At 40.0% G+C, this 15,579-nt stretch overlaps 1 long non-coding RNA gene across 1 annotated transcript in view; it reads left to right on the top strand.

Annotated features, from left to right (window-relative positions):
• LOC104984474 overlaps positions 1-14,063 on the top strand; it is a 66,861-nt gene extending 52,798 nt beyond the window's left edge. The window contains exons 3-4 of the long non-coding RNA XR_824753.1: positions 9,516-9,613; positions 13,983-14,063. This is a non-coding gene — a long non-coding RNA (uncharacterized LOC104984474). The remainder of the gene's footprint in view (positions 1-9,515; positions 9,614-13,982) is intronic.
• Positions 14,064-15,579: the final 1,516 nt, after the last annotated feature.

The following is a 15,579-nucleotide window of genomic DNA, read 5'->3' as shown; positions in this document are numbered from 1 at the left end:
TATGATCTAGCAATCCCACTGCTGGGCATACACACTGAGGAAACCAGAAGGGAAAGAGACACATGTACCCCAATGTTCATCGCAGCACTGTTTATAATAGCCAGGACATGGAAGCAACCTAGATGTCCATCAGCAGATGAATGGATAAGAAAGCAGTGGTACATATACACAATGGAGTATTACTCAGCCATTAAAAAGAATACATTTGAATCAGTTCTAATGAGGTGGATGAAACTGGAGCCTATTACACAGAGTGAAGTGAGCCAGAAGGAAAAACACCAATACAGTATACTAATGCATATATGTGGAATTTAGAAAGATGGTAACAATAACCCTGTGTACGAGACAGCAAAAGAGACACTGATGTATAGAACAGTTTTATGGACTCTGTGGGAGAGGGAGAGGGTGGGAAGATTTGGGAGAATGGCATTGAAACATGTAAAATATCATGTATGAAATGAGATGCCAGTCCAGGTTCGATGCACGATACTGGATGCTTGGGGCTAGAGCACTGGGACGACCCAGAGGGATGGTATGGGGAGGGAGGAGGGAGGAGGGTTCAGGATGGGGAACACATGTATACCTGTGGCGGATCCATTTTGATATTTGGCAAAACTAATACAATTATGTAAAGTTTAAAAATAAAATAAAATTTAAAAAAAAGTTAAAAAAAAATATCTTTAAGTATACACACACAGAATGAAAGTAGCTTTTTCTTCCAGAAGAGGGGATCTGGGTGCTTGGAAGACAAAAATGGGAGTGAGATGTATATTTTACTGTATGTTCTTTTGTACCTTTAGAATTTTGTACCACATATATGAATGTATTACCCATTAAACTCTAATCCCTAATCAGAATCCTCAGATAAAGGTTTGTTTTCTTTCAATTTTCATTCATCTGAAAATTTGGAATTATTTTCCCTCAAGTCTCTCTCTTTTGTGAGAGACTTCTTTACAAAACTACAGCTGATCACTGTCTTCTCCCCTTTGCCTAATCTAGTGCCTAGCAGAGAGCAGGGGCTCAAAAATATTTGTTAGAAATATAAAGGAAAGCAAAGGATACATGAGATGACTTCATATAGAGGCTTGCCACTCCCTCTGTGGATACATGGGGCTGATCATGTCCATGTGATTTCCAGGGGAATAATAATTTTACATTGAAATTGATTACTTTCCTTTTTAAAGAGAAACTGAAGAAAAGAAACAGATGCAATTGAGAATGTGGTATTAGAAACCTGTCACTGTTTTGGCCACGCATTAACCACATGTCCTTGGATACTGATTAAGTCTTCTGAGAGGATGGGGAATGAGCAGAGAAATCTGCGTGCTTTGTCTTGAGCGTGATATACTGGTGGTTTAATACGTGGCTTATTGTGTGAAAAAAACACACCCCGGTTTGTAGTGTTTGCCAGTTTCCATGGTGTGAATTCTCTCATCAGAGACACAATGTGACGTCTATGAATGTGAACTTGGGAGGATATGATGACAGTTGGCTCTCGTGACCCAGCAGGAGCCAAGTTCAGCACATCCCAGGTTATGAGCAGGCAAGTTAACGGAAGAGGCTTCAGAATGTAAGTGAACTCTTTGAAGGGTTGGGTTCTTCGAAATGTTTTGTAATTCTTCTAAGCTGGGTGGTTCTCAAAGAGTGATCCATGCACATTCTTGGGCCATTCCCCCAAACCTATGGAATTAGAGCCTCTGGGGATGGGGCCCAGCAGTCAAGATTTTAAAGAGCCCTGCACGTGATTCTGGTGCATGCCAGAATTTGAGGCCCGCTGCTCTAAGTCTCTCTTTTCCCTGGAAAGGGCCAGGAGTATTTTTTTTTTTTTTAATGCAGGGCTATTTGTTGTTGTTGTTAAGTCGTTTCAGTCGTGTCTGACTCTGTGCGACCCCATAGACGGCAGCCCATCAGGCTCCCGCGTCCCAGGGATTCTCCAGGCAAGAACACTAGAGTGGGTTGCCATTTCCTTCTCCAAAAGCAAAAGCTTTAGACCAGAGCAAAGCTGGCCACCACTCTACTCACTGACAAGTTTAAACAACTGCACTGGCAGCCCTGCTGTATGACTTCCTGTCAAGTAACTGACATCCTCCGAGGTGACAGGAAATGGGTTTAAACACTGATAATATCACTAATCAATCTGAGACAGCACAAGTTCCTAGCCCACAATTGTGAAGTTTGGTTGCAATGTGTTAGCTGCTTTCTAGGCCATGTGATTCTGCATAATGACAGATGAAAGGAAAGATCAGATTTACTAAGTGTTGCAGAAGTGTCATCAAAAATGTGTATTACTTCAAGATGCCCTCTGCATCAGAGACATCTCATATATAGGGGTCAATTTCTTCTACAGAATTCTTCTGTTTCCCAACTACTTTTCTGGTAGCTCCCAAACTTATTTCAATATATGAAGAATTGAGTTTTCTCTTATTTCTGATTGAGACCAGATAGTCCAAAGTAATGGTCTTACCTGTACATGATCCTACCTTGGTCTTCAAGTGCATACTTGTATATACTTTCTAGCTTTGCCAAATTCACTCTTGTCAAGTTAAAATAGCCAATTTTTCCTCAAAAGTTCTTTCATGTGTTATCTTGATACTTCAGGGACTGAGATAGTTTCCTCCTCAAATATTCTTTTGTATTTGTTCTAAAGGCACTCTTCCATTTTACATGAAGGAGGGCATGAGGAAATATAATTTTCCTCTTATTTACAGAACAAAAGGGACTTTAGGGATCCTCTTACAGAGTTTCTTCTATTAAATATTCATTCCTACAGTCATAATTGTTTTTTAAACTTATTCTAAATCAGGAATTATGCTAACAGTTACAATAGTGACTAGACCCAGACATTGTTCCTGATCTCTTGGAGGCACTTAAATAATAAAACACTAAGTAATTATTTAAATGAATGTATAATTCATAAATCAAAATTTTATAATCATTAAATAAATAGGATTAAACATAATAATGATTATAAAGCATAGGCATGGTAATGAAGGTGACTTTTCTGTGGCTCAACTGAGTTTGAAGTATGCAAATTCCTTTTCTCATGTCTAAGGACAAGAGATAGTCCAAGAAGACACAACTGTAGCTTTCTATAGAGTTAGACCACGTGTAATTATCTTTTTTAAAAAATTGAAGTATAGTTGATTTATAATGTTGTGTTTCTGGTGTACAGCAACCTGATTCAGTTTTAGACATATATATGTGTGTGTATATATATATATATACACACACATAGATTCTATTTCTGATTCTTTTCCATTATCAGTTATTACATGATATTGAGTAGTGTTCCCTGTGCTATACAGTTGGACCTTTTTGCTTCTTTATAAGTAGTAGTGTGTATCTGTTAATTGCAGGCTTCTAATTAATCCCTCTGCCCTTTCTCCTTTGGTAACTGTAAATTTATTTTTAATGTCTGTGAGTCTGTTTCTGTTTTGTAATTAAGTTCATTTGTATCATTTTACAAAGATTCTACATATGAGTGGTATCATAGGATATTTGTCTTTCTCTGTGTGACTTAATTCACTTAGTATGGTAGGTCCATCCATGTTGTGGCAACCATGTATAATTCTCTTAGTTCTCATAGCATCATTTGGGAGAGGTGAATACCAGCATTATTTCCCTGTAGCATGCTCATGTAGAGCTTGATGCCTCAAACTAAGGCCATGGAGGTGACTCTCCTTCAATACTCAGCTCCTTGGCAGGCTCCAGCCTTTTTTAACTGATTAAAGCAACATATATGTGCCAAAAACCAGTCTCTATGACAAGAATGTGGAGAATGGGAGATGTAAGGAACATGTTTGGAGTTTTAGAACTTGAACCCCAGGAAAGGCTTGGAGCTGGATAACAGCATTTGTGATTTGGAGAATATTAGCTATATTTATTGAGCATCTATTACTTATTAGGGCTTATCACATGACTCTTCACCATAGGCATTATCTGTCTATTTTACAGATGAGGAAACTGAGATGGAGAGTTCAAGTAAGGTGTTCAAGTAAGGAGTTCAAGTAAGGTGTTCAATAGGCAGTTGGATCCTTGTTTATAAGAAAGGAACAGAGTCAGTCTTTAACTATATTGTCTCTTTCCTTCTATGCCTGTTTTTTCCTCTTTTGCTTGTCAGTGATATGAATCATGGTGAATAGAAGGACCACTAACCCTTGTTCCATGTTTAAAAAAAAATATTTTTGCCTTTGGGCATATTTCAGAAGCTCTCATGCCAGAAAGATCAATGAGTCTTCCCTGGAGGTGCAAAGATGAACTTGCAAAGGAGTCAGTGCAGTGTGGGGGTGGGGCACCGGGGTCATGCCATCCAGTGGGTGGGTTCTGACTGTACCACTTATTAACTCTCTGATCTTAGGTCCACGGTTTTTCCTTGCTAAGTGTCTTAGGTCATATTCCTTAGAGGCAGAAACTCAGATGGAGATTTTTGTACAAATGATTTATTAAGGAAGGACTCCCAAGAGAACTCTGAAATAGAGTGAGGAAGCAGGGAAGGGAAGAGGAAGATACTGAGTGTAGAATCCAACTTAACTGGAATCTAGCCTGATCCCATGGGGAGCTCTGACATGTAAATTGTACCAGAGACTTGGTCCCAAGGGGATCGCCTTTTGTACCCTTGTGTCAGTCAGTTTCTGTCCTGGGGGCTTCCATGGAGTGGAAGCAGCCTCCCCATCAGGTGTTTCTGTCATAAGAAGGCAGTTTTCAAGAGAAGAAGGCAGCTAGCTCTGAGCATCAACAGCCCTTATTTATCTAAATGGGATCTGGACAGGGTAGCAATCTCCTCCTATGGTCACCCTCAGCTTTATCATTTTAAAATATAGATGCTAATTTTCCACAGTTTGTTGTTATCCACACAGTCAAAGGCTTTGGCATAGTCAATAAAGCACAAATAGATGTTTTCCTGGAACTCTCTTGTTTTTTTTGGTGATCCAGCGGATGTTACCAATTTGATCTCTGGTTCCTCTGCCTTTTCTAAAATCAGCTTAAACAACTGGAAGTTCAAGGTTCATGTTTTGCTGAAGCCTGGCTTGGAGAATTTTGAGCATTACTTTACTAGCGTGTGAGATGAGTGCAATTGTGTGGTGGTTTGAGCATTCTTTGGCATTGCCTTTCTTTGGGATTGGAATGAAAAGTGACCTTTTCCAGTCCTGTGGAGGAGCAGAGGATAAGCTAAGAAATATATCTAGCAAATATTAGCTTGTGATAAGTACTACACAAACTATATGTTGCAGGGTTGGAATCCAGAAGGACTGGAGAGGTACATTAGACTGTGTGGTCTGACACTGACTTGAAGGGCAATAATGAGTTGATTGTTCAGGGTGGTAGGAGAAGATGGTTTCAGGCAGAGAGAACCACTAGTGCAAATGTGCTGAGGCAAGAAGAAAGCTGGGAAATTCAGCGTGCATACAAGAAGCCGGTACTGGCATGTAGAACACCAGAGACAGTGACAGGAAAGGAGTCCAGAAATAAAGGTGGGAAGGTGGGTACAGGCTAGACTCTTCAAAACCTCGGTAAACTGTTCTAAGAAGACATACAGATGGCTAACAAACACATGAAAAGATGCTCAGCATCACTCATTATCAGAGAAATGCAAATCAAAACCACAATGAGGTACCATTTCACGCCAGTCAGAATGGCTGCGATCCAAAAGTCTATAAGCAATAAATGCTGGAGAGGGTGTGGAGAAAAGGGAACCCTCTTACACTGTTGGTGGCAATGCAAACTAGTACAGCCACTATGGAGAACAGTGTGGAGATTCCTTAAAAAACTGGAAATAGAACTGCCTTATGATCCAGCAATCCCACTGCTGGGCATACACACTGAGGAAACCAGAAGGGAAAGAGACACATGTACCCCAATGTTCATCGCAGCACTGTTTATAATAGCCAGGACATGGAAGCAACCTAGATGTCCATCAGCAGATGAATGGATAAGAAAGCAGTGGTACATATACACAATGGAGTATTACTCAGCCATTAAAAAGAATACATTTGAATCAGTTCTAATGAGGTGGATGAAACTGGAGCCTATTATACAGAGTGAAGTAAGCCAGAAAGAAAAACACCAATATAGTATACTAACGCATATATATGGAATTTAGAAAGATGGTAACAATAACCCTGTGTACGAGACAGCAAAAGAGACACTGATGTATAGAACAGTCTTATGGACTCTGTGGGAGAGGGAGAGGGTGGGAAGATCTGGGAGAATGGCACTGAAACATGTATAATATCATGTATGAAACGAGTTGCCAGTCCAGGTTCGATGCACGATACTGGATGCTTGGGGCTGGTGCACTGGGATGACCCAGAGGGATGGTATGGGGAGGAGGAGGGAGGAGGGTTCAGGATGGGGAACACATGTATACCTGTGGTGGATCCATTTCGATATTTGGCAAAACTAATACAATATTGTAAAGTTTAAAAATAAAATTAAAAATAAAAAAGAAATTTAGATTTCATTATAAGTCTCAAGAGAAGCCAGTGGTGAGTTTATACAGGGGAGTGAAATTAATTTATATATACTTAAAAAGATCATTCCAACTGCTTTTGAAGAATGGATGGTAGAAGAACAAAAGTGGAAGTAGAGTTACCAATTAAGTAGGTCATTTTAAAGATAATGTTGTCTTGGAACCAGGTGGTGGAACAGAAGAAACAGATGTAAACACATTCAGAAAGAGATGAAATGGATTCAGGAAATGTTTTGGAGGCAACTCAGCAGGCCATGTTGACAGATTGGATGCTGGCCATGAGAGGAACGGAGAAATCAAAGATGGGTCCTGTATTTATGACTTGAGCCTTTGGGCAGATGGTTTAGCTATTTACTGAGACAGGAAAGACCAAGGGATTTCATGTGTCCCAAAAAGAGGGGAGCAAATGAAAGACAAGGTATAAGGAGTGAAAAGAAAGAAAAGGAACATGCCACATGTATAAACTAAAATGTAGAAAATGTAAAATTAGAATACAATGGAGTAAACAAGAGTTTAATTCTATTGGCTTGGAAATTGTTTTTATGCATAATAATGAGATATATTGGAGTTTGAAAGGCCCATTGAAAAGAATTTGGTCTGGTGATCAGCATTTCTCAGAGAATGACAAATTTAAATTTATTCTTCTAGTTCTTCTAAGAGGAAGTTGTGTCTGAGGGTATTTAGGTTCTGGAATCTTGGAAGGAGTGAGGGTTTACTTACTTTAGAATTATAAGTGTTTTTTTTTTTCCCCTTCAAATCTAGTCATCAAAGCCATAAGTACTAGGAGTAAAGTTCTTTTCAAATGAGGATATTTTCTGAGTGATATACTTTGAAAGTCTCAATAGATGGGTAGAAAAAAAAAGCAAAATCTCAGCTTTTTCCATTGGCCCAACTTCTTTTGGGGCCATAAGAGGCAGGGGCTAGCATTCTGTTTCCATCATACTCAATAGTAAAAACTCATGAAGCAAATGTAGCATTTCTTCTTCAAAGATTTAAAATTAAGAAAAATATTTTGGGGTTGGAAACTTGGGAGCAATGTGCTGTGCTGATCTGTCTGTCCAAGACCAAAAATTCCGATGAGCTTAGAAGAAAACACAGCAGAAACCCTCCTGTAGCTTTGTTCTTGGTTAACTGTTCTTCCTTCAGGGCAGACTTTATTCTTCCCAATTAAGCCTCCTCCTATTTTACATTTTTTAAAACAAATCTCAAAGTTTAAGGATGAAAGATAGTATAGAGGCAGTTAAGATGTTGAGTTTTTTTTCATAGCCTTGCTGTTATGTTCCTGAGAGCAGCTCCCTGGGAGCCAAGGGAAGGAGTGGGGATTCTCAGAGCCATCTGAGATCATTTAGTGGCCATCCAGTTGAAATCACAACCTTCCAGTCAGGAATCTCTCTTCCTTTTACTTGTCTAGTGGCAAAAAGGACAAGATCTTGGTGCAGACGAAGGGAGGTTATGGGTCCTAGTTGAGTGTTTTGATTGTGCTAACATTTCTAGCCACCTGTGAACTTATCTGGGTGAGTATTAGTTAGAAGCTGTAATGGAATCAGCCAGTCTCTAGCATCAGGAAATTATGCCTAATTCCAATACAGTTGAAATGACTAGAGGGAAAAGCATTCTTTCTTTCTTTAAAAAATTAATTAATTCAATTTTCAGTGTGCTGGGTCTTCACTGCTGCGTTCAGGCTTTCTCTTGTTGCAGTGAGTGGGGGCTTCTCTTGCTGTGGAACTCGGGCTCTAGGTTCTCTGACTTCAGAATTTGCAGCTTACAGGCTCTGGAGCTCAGGTTCAGTAGTTGTGGCCTATGGGCTTAGTGGTCCCACAGCATGGGACCTTTTTGGACCAAGGATTGAACCCATGTCCCCTGCTTTGGTGGACAGATGCTTAACCACTGGACCACTTGGGAAGTCCAAGCATTATTTCTTGATATCTACTATGCTCCCTACACTGGATGTTATATATACACTGTATTTATTCTTCACTTTAGCACCTGAATATTATAGTTTCCATTTCAGTTCCAAGTGAGAGCAGTCCTGCCTAGCTGGATCTGAGGTATGGATACATCAGGCAGGAGAAGTCGGGTGGCATCTCTTTCTCTAGTTTACTATGTGTACTGATTCTAGAAATTTCCTATAGGAGGAAAATAACTTGAAATGGACTTGGCAAGGGAAGGGTTACGACAGAATCCAAGATTCAGGGAGGGACTCTGAGATCCCCATGAGAATTCCTTTCAGTTATAGGAGACAGCATAGTGGTGCCGAGTCTACAATAAAGTCACATTTATGTTCATCCTGGGTTTAGAACCGAGGCTGGCACATGACTTTCTGATAGCGGTGTGAGCCTTTGGAAGAAAATGGGTGATGTTTTCAAACTAGAACTCTAGCTGACTGTCCAACAGAACTTTTTGTGATGATAAAAAATGTTTTAGGTATGTTCTGTCCAATAGTATTCTCTGGTCCCATGGGGCAATTCAGCATTTGAAATGAGGCTAATGTGCTAAGGAACTGAAGTTTAGATAAAGGGCCACATGTGTCTAGTGCTCAGAACAACTGACTTCTTTAGTATCTACAGTGTTATAGAATCCCTACAATTAAGCATAGCTTCGTAAAGCCTAGTTAGAGACATGGAAGGTGGGGGTGGGGGCAAAGGGTGGTGAGTATGGAGTGAGAGATAGCAGAGGATACAGTCCAAATCAGTTTAGAGCCTGATAAGAATCAGCTTGTGTACTGAACTTCTTGTATAAGCAGGGGGAGTTTTAGAGCTGGCCAAATCTTTGCGTAAATGACTACATTTGGACCCATGTAGCAGTGAGCTTTAGGTTATAGTCAGAAGGGACAATTGAACTCTTCACAAGGTGTTCAGCACCTGTTGTCGTCCTTAGCACATTGCATGTATTCAGTACATATTTGTTTTGAATGAATAAAAGGATACATGGGATACAAACTCACCAGATCCTTGTCTCAGTTAGCTATTGCTATAGTAATGCTGCATAACAAAGTGTGTGCAAAACTCGATGACTTAAAACAGGGTTCATGTATTTTTGCTCATAGGTCAGGAGCCTAGCTGCAATGGCCAGTGTCATGTGAATTCATCTAGGGGAACAAGAAATCTCTCTTCATGAAGAGGCAACAGCACATGACCTCTTTAGGTGAGTGTCAGAACTATATGTAGTTACTTCCATAGTTCCTTTGGCCAAAGCATGTCTCCTCACTAAGCCCGAAATTAAAGGCTAACCATGAAGTTACATAGCAAAAAACATGGTACAGGGTGGGGTAAAACATTGAGACTCCAAGTCTGATCTGCCATAGTCATGTGAGGAGCCAAGGAGTTCATACACACTTTTGTGCAGTTCCATAGTCTGCATTTCTTCCCCTGCTCAGATGCTTCATGTACAGTCAAAGACAGTTCTACTGTCCATGTGACTCCTAATCTCCAGGCTGGATATTATATTTCTATCCTTTAAAAATCTGATATTTTGCTTTTAAGAATTTTGTTATTTATCTCATTGAATGACTGTCATTTTTGTGGTACTGGACTGCAATCCATCCACATGATTTGGCTCTGTCATAGAGTTGCAGGTGTAGTCTCATGGAGGTTCAAAGAATCTGTTAGTCTGCACATATTTTTGCTTTAATCATGGACTGTCTCAGTTTCTGAGGGCCCAGAATGCTGCTGCCAATGGCTGAGGCACAGGAGGGTGGAATTTTCAGTCCCGGTACTCTGCGTTTGCTTTTCAACTCTGACTGAGGTTCTGTGCTGCTGTTAGAATCTACCATTACCTTTTAAAAATTTCATTTACTTAAAAAATGCATGCAGCAAAATTCTTTCTGGTGCGTAATTCTATGAATTTGACAAATGTACACAGTCATGTACCTTCCCTCGTGGCTTCCCTGGTGGCTCAGTCAGTAAAGAATCCACCTGCAATGCAGGAGACCTGAGTTCGATGCCTGGGTTGGGAGGATCTGAGGAGGGCGTGGCAATCCACTCCTGTATTCTTGTGTGGCGAATCCCCATGGACAGAGGAACCTGGTGGGCTGCAAGTCCATGGGGCCACAAAGAGTTGGACACAACTGAGCGACTAAGCACAGCACAGCACACAGTCATGTGACTACCAATGCAATCAAAATACTTCCATCAGCAGTAAAATTTCCTTGTGCTTCCCCACACATCCAGTCTTTTCTAGAATGTCATGTAAATGGAATCATATCATGTGGCCTTTTGAGTCTGGCTTCTTTTACTTAGCATGATGCATTTAAGTCTCGCCTACATTGTTATGCATATCCTAGTTCCTTCCTTTCTGTTTCTTAGTAGGATTCCATTGTGTGAATATCTGGCACTTTGTTTATTCATTCTATGGTTGAGGGACATTTGACAGTTTGTTTCTGGTTTTTGATAGTTATGAAAAAGCTGTTATAAATATTGGCATATAGGTTCTGGTGTGACTGTAAGTATTCTTTTCTCTTGGATAAATACTTAGGGAGTAGAATTGCTGGATTGTATATTAAGAGTATGTTTTAGTATTCCAACTCCTCATTGGAATATTGAAGCCCAGACCAACCTTATGAAATAGTCAAATTGTTTTCCAAAGTGGCGGCACCATCTTAGATTCCTAGCAGCAGTGTATAAGAGTTCCTATTGTGACTTTTTAATTTCTCTATTTTCTCTTTTGCCACTTATTCCTTATATGAATGTGTAAGCTCAAACCCCATCTCCTTGCTTAAATTGAGTTTTTCACCTTCCCTAGATTTTAAAAGAGACAGTTGCCTAGATCAGACCTGTTTTGGAATAAAGTACATAACCACTCACCACATGGTACAATAGGTGAGAATATTAGCATTCAAGAGGGTGAAATTAGAATATAATTTGCTGTTAGTGCCCTGAGCATCCAAGGGTCATTTTATTCTTCAATACAAAATTAAGGTGCTGACCTAGAAAATATGTATTGTTTCTATAAAGCCAAGTCAATGATTTCTGGTTTCTTAGCCTTCAGTTCAGTTCAGTCACTCAGTCGTATCTGACACTTTGCAACCCCATGAATCGCAGCACGCCAGGCCTCCCTGTCCATCACCAACTCCCGGACTTCACTCAAACTCACATCCATTGAGTCGGTGATGCCATCCAGCCATCTCATCCTCTGTCGTCCCCTTCTCCTCCTGCCCCCAATCCCTCCCAGCATCAGAGTCTTTTCTAAAGAGTCAACTCTTCGCACAAGGTGGCCAAAGTACTGGAGTTTCAGCTTTAGTATCATTCCTCCCAAAGAACACCCAGGGCTGATCTCCTTCAGAATGGACTGGTTGGATCTCCTTGCAGTTCAAGGGACTCTCAACAGTCTTCTCCAACACCACAGTTCAAAAGCATCAATTCTTCAGTGCTCAGCTTTCTTCACAGTCCAACTCTCACATCCATACATGACCACAGGAAAAACCATAGCCTTGACTAGACGGACCTTTGTTGGCAAAGTAATGTCTCTGCTTTTGAATATGCTATCTAGGTTGGTCATAAGTTTCCTTCCAGGGAGTAAACATCTTTTAATTTCATGGCTGCAGTCACCATCTGCAGTGATTTTGGAGCCCAAAAAAATAAAGTCTGACATTTAGTTGCTTATAAAATTTTGAGCCATAAACCTACCATCATATTTGATATTTATCAAGCTGAATTCCTGACTTTGGCCGTTACCATTTCAACATATGCTGGCCTAGCTTTTAGTGACCAGCACTGCCTTTATTTCATTTAAGAACATGCTCCTGCCATCAAAGGCCACTCTGTTTATTCACATGGCAGGTTGGAGTACCATGGAATGAACACCACCAGGAGTAGTTGTCAGTCACTGAGGCACAGAAGAAGTAGAATGAATCTATATAAACACTCCATTTCCCTTACCCTCTCGGATGGGATAACTCTGTGGTCTGTGGCTGTATCCAGGCTCCAGGGGTTCCCTAGTAGGTTTAAGTTCCAGATGCCCACAGTAGAGATTTTCTTAGAATACAAACTTTATTGGCTGCCTTCCTCCCCTGTTTGGCTTCCCCATGCTCTTGTTGGTATACCTCTGCTTTCTAAATCAACCACTTGAAATCAGTCCTTGACTTCGTGTCTATTTTGGGGGAAAGCCACATCTAGACTGGCCTATTCCTAATTCCTCTCCTCAACTCCTGTGTTCCTGACCTCCATGTGTTCTATTCTCATTAACTTAGTCTATGCAAACTTCTATCTAGTTCTCCAGGTCCTGACATATTCTAAGTATCTCTGCTGTCCTACAGCCTATGAACACAATGTAGCATTTGCTCTGGTGGAAAGGTTATGGCTGCAGGAGACGCATCTCTGTGAAGTTGGATGAGTGACTTAAACTTCTTCAAATATTAGTTATGATGCCTGTAAAATGAGGTTACTGGATCATATCATGAAGATGATTCAGAACCTTAGTGTTCCTTTGAGTAATTAGTGAATGATACAGGTCAGCAGCATAAGTTAGTTCTCTTGTTTCTCACTGTCTAATCACATAGTGATCAAGTCTTATTTCTTTCATGGCTGACCACTTTTCAAGAGCACAGATCAAGGATTCTGATTTTTATCTATGGCATTTTGTTTTTCATTGATTTGGTGATGTTATATGATATATTTGGGCCATAGTTCTTGTCTAAGTAGATTATTTCAGTAAAAGAAATAAGTTCTTTCAGTGTTTCAAATTAGGAATTTAGGCAAAAATTAGTTTCATAAGTGAATACTGAGGTTGAGTGAAAGGAAAGTGTGATACAGAAACAGTTGCCTTATCTTTGCTTTGAATCCCAAGCATAATGAAAAAGAGAAGACTCAGAGCAAAACAAAATCTTAGAACTAGAAACAGCATGAAGAATCACCTGGTAGTAGTAATAATAATAATAGCTAATGTTTATTGAATACTGGACATGTGTGCCTTGTAGTGTTCCAATTGCTTCTTAGATGCTCCCTCCACAACAACCTTCTGAGGTCATTATTATTATCATCATGACCATTTTACAGATAGGAAAGTAAGCCCAGAGAAGTTAATTAACTTTCTCAAGTTCACCTTGCCAGTAAGAAGTGAGACAGGAGTCAGTCTCCGGGAGAGAAACACCATAGTCCCTACTTTGAACTTCTGTGCTGTGCTGACTCTCACCCCTGCAGCCTGAGTAACCCTGTCATGGAGAATCAGTGGTTTTCAACACATTTTGTTTCATGTTGAATAATCTTAGTTTTTTTATCTTGAGTGTAAATCAGCTTTCAAATCTCTTAAACTTTTTGATCCTAGTTCTAACTTTCAGAAAAGATTATTTCTACCTTGAAGGACTTCCGTGGCTTAATCCAACACCCTTTGGTTTTCTTTCCTGCAGTAAAAATAGGCCCTAAAAATTTCTGTTGCAGATCACTTGTGTAGTATGTGTGTTAACGATCATAGGAAGGCTGTTGCACATCCCTGCTTGTCATTACTGGAGCTAGTTTTTCGCCTAGGCATCAGTTTGCATTAGCTTTCTATCATGCCTAACTTTAGGCTTGTTTTCAAGGAAGAAAAGTTCAAAAGGTCCAAATGGAAGCAGAAGTCCAATATTCTGCAGGAAGAAATGAAGAACTCCAAAAACAATAAGTATGTGGGTAAACATTCAACTTATTTTTTCTATTTTTTAAAATGATAATTGACCATAAAAATACAATTGTCTATTTCAAGCAAAATAAGCAATGTATTTTGGGGCTTACAACATATATAATAACAACAATATGAAGATGGGTTTACAATAGCCAAGACACGGAAGCCTCTTAAATGTCCATCACCAGAGGAATGGACAAAGGTATGGTACATATATACAGTGGAATACTACTCAGCCATTAAAAAGAATGAGATAATGCCGTCTGCAGCAACATGGATGGACCTAGAGAGTGTCATGCTGAGTCAAGTAAGTCAGAACAGGAGAAATATCTTTTGACATTCCTTATATATAAAATCTAAAAAGAAATAATACAAATAAACTTAGTTACAAAACAAAACAGACTCACAGATTTAGAGAAAAAGCTATGGTTGCCAGGGGGAGGAACAGGGGGAAGAGAGTTAAGGAGTTTGGTACCAAGATGTACACATTGCTATATTTAAAATGTGACAGGATCTACTATTATTGTGTTAGTCCCTCAGTCGTGTCCACTCTTTGTGACCCCATGGACTGTAGTCCTCCAGGCCACTCTGTCTGTGGAATTCTCTAGGCAAGAATATCGGAGTGGGGTTGTCATTCCCTTCTCCAGGAGATCTTTCCCACTCAGGGATTGAACCTACATCTCTTGCATCTCCTGCATTAGGCAGGCAGGATCTTTACCAGCTGAGCCACCATTAATTCACGGTAATTGTGTTGAGAATGCATATTATGATCTTTAGAATAACCACTAATAAAAATAACCAAAGAGGCATAGCTTAAAAGATATTAGAGTAGATAAAAATAATACTAAAAGATAATTGATCAATTCAAATGAAGACAGGAAAGTAGAATCAAACGAACAACAACAAAAAAGTGGAACAAGCAGAAAACAAATCATGAGAGTGTAGAGTTAACTCCAGCAATGTCAATAATTGCATTAAATGTTAGTGGACTAAACACTCAGATTAAGAGGCAGAGATTGTCCAACTGGGTGAAAAATAAAATTCACCTATGTTTTACTTCGGAGAAGGCAATGGCACCCCACTCCAGTACTCTTGCCTGGAAAATCCCATGGATGGAAGAGCCTGGTAGGCTGCAGTCCATGGGGTCACTAAGAGTCAGACATGACTGAGCAACTTCATTTCACTTTTCACTTTCATGCATTGGAGAGGGAAATGGAAACCCACTCCAGTATTCTTGCCTGGAGAATCCCATGGATGGGGGAGCCTGGTGGGCTGCCGTCTATGGGGTCTCACAGAGTCGAACACGACTGAAGCGACTTAGCAGCAGCATGTTTTACTTAGATGAAGGATACATTTTCAATATAAAGGCACAGAAAATTTAAGAGTAGTAGATTGTTGTTATTCAGTGGCTCAGTCATGTACAACTCTCTGTGACCCCATGGACACACCAGGCTTCCCTGTCCTTCACCATCTCCCAGAGCTTGTTCAGACTCATGTTCTTTGAGTCGGTGATGCCA

Source organism: Bison bison, unplaced genomic scaffold, assembly GCF_000754665.1.
Source record: "Bison bison bison isolate TAMUID 2011002044 unplaced genomic scaffold, Bison_UMD1.0 scf7180017864030, whole genome shotgun sequence".
In the NCBI taxonomy this organism is placed as follows: domain Eukaryota; kingdom Metazoa; phylum Chordata; class Mammalia; order Artiodactyla; family Bovidae; genus Bison; species Bison bison.
Note: the sequence above shows the minus strand (reverse complement) of the source record. Positions and strands in the feature narration are given on the sequence as shown.